The sequence below is a fragment of the Procambarus clarkii genome, chromosome 7, assembly GCF_040958095.1.
Source record: "Procambarus clarkii isolate CNS0578487 chromosome 7, FALCON_Pclarkii_2.0, whole genome shotgun sequence".
Classification (NCBI taxonomy): domain Eukaryota; kingdom Metazoa; phylum Arthropoda; class Malacostraca; order Decapoda; family Cambaridae; genus Procambarus; species Procambarus clarkii.
Window position 1 is genome coordinate 33,201,739 of NC_091156.1, and position 7,500 is coordinate 33,209,238.

Sequence of the window (7,500 nt, forward strand, 5' to 3'; positions counted from 1 at the left end):
GATTTGCCTAATAAGCCAAGTTTTCATGAATTAACATATTTTCCCTAATTTTTTTCTTATGAAATGATAAACCTACCCATCTCATTATGTATGAGGTAAATTTTTTTTATTGGAGTTAAAATTAACGTAGATATATGACCGAACCTTACCAACCCTACCTAACCTAACCTAACCTATCTTTATAGGTTAGGTTAGGTTAGGTAGCCGAAAAAGTTAGGTTAGGTAGGTTAGGTAGTCGAAAAACAATTAATTCATGAAAACTTGGCTTATTAGGCAAATTGGGCCTTGCATAGTTGGATGAGAAGTGCGTTCTGGCTACTAGGTACGACATATATATATATATATATATATATATATATATATATATACATATATATATATATATATATATATATATATATATATATATATATATATATATGTCGTACCTAGTAGCCAGAACGCACTTCTCAGCCTACTATGCAAGGCCCGATTTGCTTAATAAGCCAAGTATTCCTAAATTAATATATTTTCTCTAATTTTTTTCTTATGAAATGATAAAGTTACCCATTTCATTATGTATGAGGTCAATTTTTCTTATTAGAGTTAAAATTAACGTAGATATACGACCGAACCTAACCAACCCTACCTAACCTAACCTAACCTATCTTTATAGGTTAGGTTAGGTTAGGTAGCCAAAAAAGTTAGGTTAGGTTAGGTAGGTTAGGTAGTCGAAAAAACATTAATTCATGAAAACTTGGCTTATTAGGCAAATCGGGCCTTGCATAGTAGGCTGAGAAGTGCGTTCTGGCTACTAGGTACGACATATATATATATATATATATATATATATATATATATATATATATATATATATATATATATATATATATATATATATATATATATATATATATATATATATATATATATATATAATATATATATATAATATATATATATATATATATATATATATATATATATATATATATATATATATATATATATATATATATATATATAATATATATATATATATATATATATATATATTATATATATATATTATATAACTGAAAACTCACACCCCAGAAGTGACTCGAACCCATACTCCCAGGAGCCACGCAACTGGTATGTACAAGATGCCTTAATCCACTTGACCATCACGACCGGACATAATGAGGTGATAGCCGAGGCTATTTGAACCACCCCACCGCCGGCACTCGGATAGTAATCTTGGGCATAGCATTTTACCAAATCACCTCATTCTTTGGGGCACACGTGAGGAACACAAATGCGAACAAGCCTGAATGGTCCCCAGGACAATATGCAACTGAAAACTCACACCCCAGAAGTGACTCGAACCCATACTCCCAGGAGCCACGCAACTGGTATGTACAAGACGCCTTAATCCACTTGACCATCACGACCGGAAATAATGAGGTGATAGCCGAGGCTATTTGAACCACCCCACCGCCGGGTGTGAGTGTCTGTTGCATATTGTCCTGGGGACCATTCAGGCTTGTTCGCATTTGTGTTCCTCACGTGTGCCCCAAAGAATGAGGTGATTTGGTAAAATGCTAAGCCCAAGATTACTATCCGAGTGCCGGCGGTGGGGTGGTTCAAATAGCCTCGGCTATCACCTCATTATGTCCGGTCGTGATGGTCAAGTGGATTAAGGGGTCTTGTACATACCAATTGCGTTGCTCCTGGGAGTATGGGTTCCAGTCACTTCTGGGGTGCGAGTTTTCAGTTGCATATTGTCCTGGGGACCATTCAGGCTTGTTCGCATTTGTGTTCCTCACGTGTGCCCCAAAGAATGAGGTGATTTGGTAAAATGCTATGCCCAAGATAACTATCCGAGTGCCGGCGGTGGGGTGGTTCATATAGCCTTGGCTATCACCTCATTATGTCCGGTCGTGATGGTCAAGTGGATTAAGGCGTCTTGTACTTACCAGTTGCATTGCTTCTGGGAGTATGGGTTCGAGTCACTTCTGGGGTGTGAGTTTTCAGTTGCATATGTCCTGGGGACCATTCAGGCTTGTTCGCATTTGTGTTCCTCACGTGTGCCCCAAAGAATGAGGTGATTTGGTAAAATGCTATGCCCAAGATAACTATCCGAGTGCCGGCGGTGGGGTGGTTCATATAGCCTCGGCTATCACCTCATTATGTCCGGTCGTGATGGTCAAGTGGATTAAGGCGTCTTGTACATACCAGTTGCGTTGCTTCTGGGAGTATGGGTTCGAGTCACTTCTGGGGTGTGAGTTTTCAGTTGCATATGTCCTGGGGACCATTCAGGCTTGTTCGCATTTGTGTTCCTCACGTGTGCCCCAAAGAATGAGGTGATTTGGTAAAATGCTATGCCCAAGATAACTATCCGAGTGCCGGCGGTGGGGTGGTTCATATAGCCTCGGCTATCACCTCATTATGTCCGGTCGTGATGGTCAAGTGGATTAAGGCGTCTTGTACATACCAGTTGCGTTGCTTCTGGGAGTATGGGTTCGAGTCACTTCTGGGGTGTGATTTTTCAGTTATATATATATATATATATATATATATATATATATATATATATATATATATATATATATATATATATATATATATATATATATATATATATATATATATATATTTATATATATGTATATCACGAAAATAAACATGTGATTAAGAATGTGGCAATGTCAGACCACGGAGGAAAATGAAACAGGAAATTTCCTTAAGAAAAAATTTCCTTAAGGAAGGAAATTTCCTGTTTCATTTTCCTCCGTGGTCTGACATTGTCATATATATATAAATATATATATGTTTCATTGAATATGACCGCATATTCTGTATTTATTATTTTCTGGTTTAGGGCTTCTATCCCTCTAACTATTTTCTTAGCTCCGAACTTCCGAACTCCTTATCGAAAACAGCCCGAAGCCGACGGAGAACCCTCTACAGCAGTCAAGCGTTGTATACATGTACACTTGCCCCCACGAAGGATGTAACCTTCAATGTAAGTACATAGGTATGACGTCGACCAAGCTGACGAGGCGTTTGACATGCCATCTTCAATCTGGTGCCCCTAGGAATCACATGAGACAAGCCCATGACATTACTCTAACAAGAGAAATGTTGAACAAGAATACTTGCATAATAGACAAAACCCAAGATTCAAGAAGATTACAAATTCTTGAGGCAATTCACATAAGAATAGAGCGACCTACCATGAACACCCAAATCACGGAACTATTTACTCTACCCACCATGAGAGTAAGGACAAGACAAGAACATATCGATGCCAACACAGAAGACAATGTCCAACATAACAGGCCAATTACACTGGATTAATCTTTGTGTTTAGATAGGAGATGCCTCGTATGGGCCAATAAGCCTTCTGCAGCCTCTATGTTTCACCTCACATTTATCCCTTATGTATCCCCCCATGTTTTCACCTTTATTGTATTATCACCTGACCTAATGCGGGTATAAAATCAACTAGTATTGTAAGATCTGTTCACTTGAGAATGAACCATGGAGGTTCGAAACGTCGTGCAAAATTATACAAATAAGTGTAATACACTCTATAGTAAATCACTTCTTTTCTTCACCTTAAAAGTACGAAAATGAGTTTTGGAGAACTCCTATTTCAATTAAGCCCTGATGCTAAGAAAATAGTTAGAGGGATAGAAGCCCTAAACCAGAAAATAATAAATACAGAATATGCGGTCATATTCAATGAAACATGTTTGAACGAAAACCTGCTGCCAGTATACACCAAATATATATATATATATATATATATATATATATATATATATATATATATATATATATATATATATATATATATATATATATATATATATATATATATATATATATATATATATATATATATATATATATATATATATATATGTATATATATATATATATATATATATATGTATATATATATATATATATATATATATATATATATATATATATATATATATATGTATATATATATGTATATATATGTATATTGTGACGATAATCTCTTTCTAGAGAGATTGAGCCTGCTCTTCCCTACTTCAAGTTACGTCCAAAAATACAAGTATAAGATGCTACATTAAAGATACGTCACCGGTAGCACAAAACGTTTTGACCAGGAGGCAAAACGTACCCAATTCCCGCCACTCCACACGCCGGCTCGTCATCAAACCAGCTAACTACCCTTCACCAGCTTGCCTGCCCCTGACTGGTGACTCGCCAGCCGCGCACCTGTACACAGCACTTCAGTGCCCTCTACCCGAATCGACGTCTGAGCCTGACCAGCTATCAACTTCAGAATATTCCGTGTGCTCTTAGTGTTGACAACTCTCTCTGGCATACTAGCTCATTAGCTCGTATACGAAGGGAGGTTTCAGCCATAGCCGATATTCCCAGTATCATTTCAACATTATTTAAACTATTGTGTTTTTTGTATTTATCTTTGTCATTTTATTTCATTAGTCATTTGCCCGAGATTTGCCTTTATGTTTAAAGTAAATATATTAAAGTTTCATTGTTCATACTTTGTGTTTTACGTGCTCCTCCCTCTAACTTACCACAGACAACAGGCAAGCAGTCTATCTTTTTTTTTTTAATTGTGACCAGGCATTGACACCTGCCATTGGAGGACTGCCGAACATCAACACTCCAACACTTTCCCGTCACATTTTTATGGGGTCCTGTCCTAGGAGCTTCACTCAGGTACTAGTACCAGAACGTCAATTTGTGGTAAGCGTACTTCACTTTGCTAAAGTAGCCTTTCAATATTATCATTAATTTTCATATTCATATGGTGCTGTGTGTATTGTGCATTCCGAGAGTAGCATATGGTGAGCGTTGGATAACTTTGGATTACGTGGTGACTGGAGGCCTCAGTCGTTCTCTTAATTGGTCATCTCTCCCTCCGTGTTATTACTCGTGTTTACCACCTTTTGTCCCTAGGATATTTCTCATATTTTCGGCAGATCATCATTTTGGTACCCTGGTACTTTGATTTGTCTCCGGGTCAAAGCACCCTATCTTCTGCAATCCGACCGAAGGAGGAAAAGAGGGCCATAGTTCCTCTAGCACGGACTTTGTTGCTGAGTTGGGACCTCAGCAGCAGTTCTCGTCACCAGTTGACACTCGCACCCCTACACGTCGGTCAGAGATGATGATATTTACTTAGGTAGGGAATTAACTTTCTTTTTCCAGAGCACAAAGTACGCTAATTCTGTAAGTATCATATTCATTTAGTGGGAAACCCTTGCTTATGTCCTATAGCGACTTGGCAAGGTATGCCTACATTCTTGGACTACCTAATTCACTTTTGGAGCAATTAAATGTTTCATTTGTTTTAGAAACTCAGTTTCACTTATTTAGTAGGATTTTCTTGCCCTTATTCTCTTACATTGAGTACCGGGTACAAGATTTCCTGCGATTTTGATTGACTAATCATTTACCACCCTATAATTAACTTTAATTGTTAAAGATTAAAATTCCACAGGATAGTTACCAGTTGCCACGTTATCCTGTTTCTGACATTTACCATATCACAATTATATTCGTGTACATTTATTTGCTATCTTTCACTATGTTTCGTCTCCAAGCTTTCCATAACGATCCAGCTGGTGAAATAGGGACATTATGTCGTGCCAAGAGGACTGAATTACAAATTCTTGCACACGAGTATCAACTAGATGTTCCCCATGGAGTCAACAAAAATTAAATACATAACCTAATCATGGATCACCTATTAGATGAAGGGAAAATTGACTCTGAAACTCACGAAACTTATTCTATTGCAGATAAACCTGATTTGGCATCTACGAAACTCAAACTAGAACTTGCCAAGCTCGAGAGAGAGCAACAGCAAGCAGCTCTCCAAATGAAGGAAAGAGAGGCGGCCCTGGCAAAAGAAGCTCTACAAATAAAAGAAATAATGAGGTGACATACATACATAATGAGGTGATAGCCGAGGCTATTTGAACCACCCCACCGCCGGCACTCGGATAGTAATCTTGGGCATAGCATTTTACCAAATCACCTCATTCTTTGGGGCACACGTGAGGAACACAAATGCGAACAAGCCTGAATGGTCCCCAGGACAATATGCAACTGAAAACTCACACCCCAGAAGTGACTCGAACCCATACTCCCAGAAGCAACGCAACTGGTATGTACAAGACGCCTTAATCAACTTGACCATCACGACCGGACAAAATGAGGTGATAGCCTAAGCTATTTGAACCACCCCACCGCCGGCACTCGGATAGTAATCTTGGGCATAGCATTTTACCAAATCACCTCATTCTTTGGGGCACACGTGAGGAACACAATTGCGAACAAGCCTGAATGGTCCCCAGGACAATATGCAACTGAAAACTCACACCCCAGAAGTGACTCGAACCCATACTCCCAGAAGCAACGCAACTGGTATGTACAAGACGCCTTAATCCACTTGACCATCACGACCGGACAAAATGAGGTGATAGCCTAAGCTATTTGAACCACCCCACCGCCGGCACTCGGATAGTAATCTTGGGCATAGCATTTTACCAAATCACCTCATTCTTTGGGGCACACGTGAGGAACACAAATGCGAACAAGCCTGAATGGTCCCCAGGACAATATGCAACTGAAAACTCACACCCCAGAAGTGACTCGAACCCATACTCCCAGAAGCAACGCAACTGGTATGTACAAGATGCCTTAATCCACTTGACCATCACGACCGGACAAAATGAGGTGATAGCCTAAGCTATTTGAACCACCCCACCGCCGGCACTCGGATAGTAATCTTGGGCATAGCATTTTACCAAATCACCTCATTCTTTGGGGCACACGTGAGGAACACAAATGCGAACAAGCCTGAATGGTCCCCAGGACAATATGCAACTGAAAACTCACACCCCAGAAGTGACTCGAACCCATACTCCCAGAAGCAACGCAACTGGTATGTACAAGACGCCTTAATCCACTTGACCATCACGACCGGACAAAATGAGGTGATAGCCTAAGCTATTTGAACCACCCCACCGCCGGCACTCGGATAGTAATCTTGGGCATAGCATTTTACCAAATCACCTCATTCTTTGGGGCACACGTGAGGAACACAAATGTGAACAAGCCTGAATGGTCCCCAGGACAATATGCAACTGAAAACTCACACCCCAGAAGTGACTCGAACCCATACTCCCAGAAGCAACGCAACTGGTATGTACAAGACGCCTTAATCCACTTGACCATCACGACCGGACAAAATGAGGTGATAGCCTAAGCTATTTGAACCACCCCACCGCCGGCACTCGGATAGTAATCTTGGGCATAGCATTTTACCAAATCACCTCATTCTTTGGGGCACACGTGAGGAACACAAATGCGAACAAGCCTGAATGGTCCCCAGGACAATATGCAACTGAAAACTCACACCCCAGAAGTGACTCGAACCCATACTCCCAGAAGCAACGCAACTGGTATGTACAAGATGCCTTAATCCACTTGACCATCACG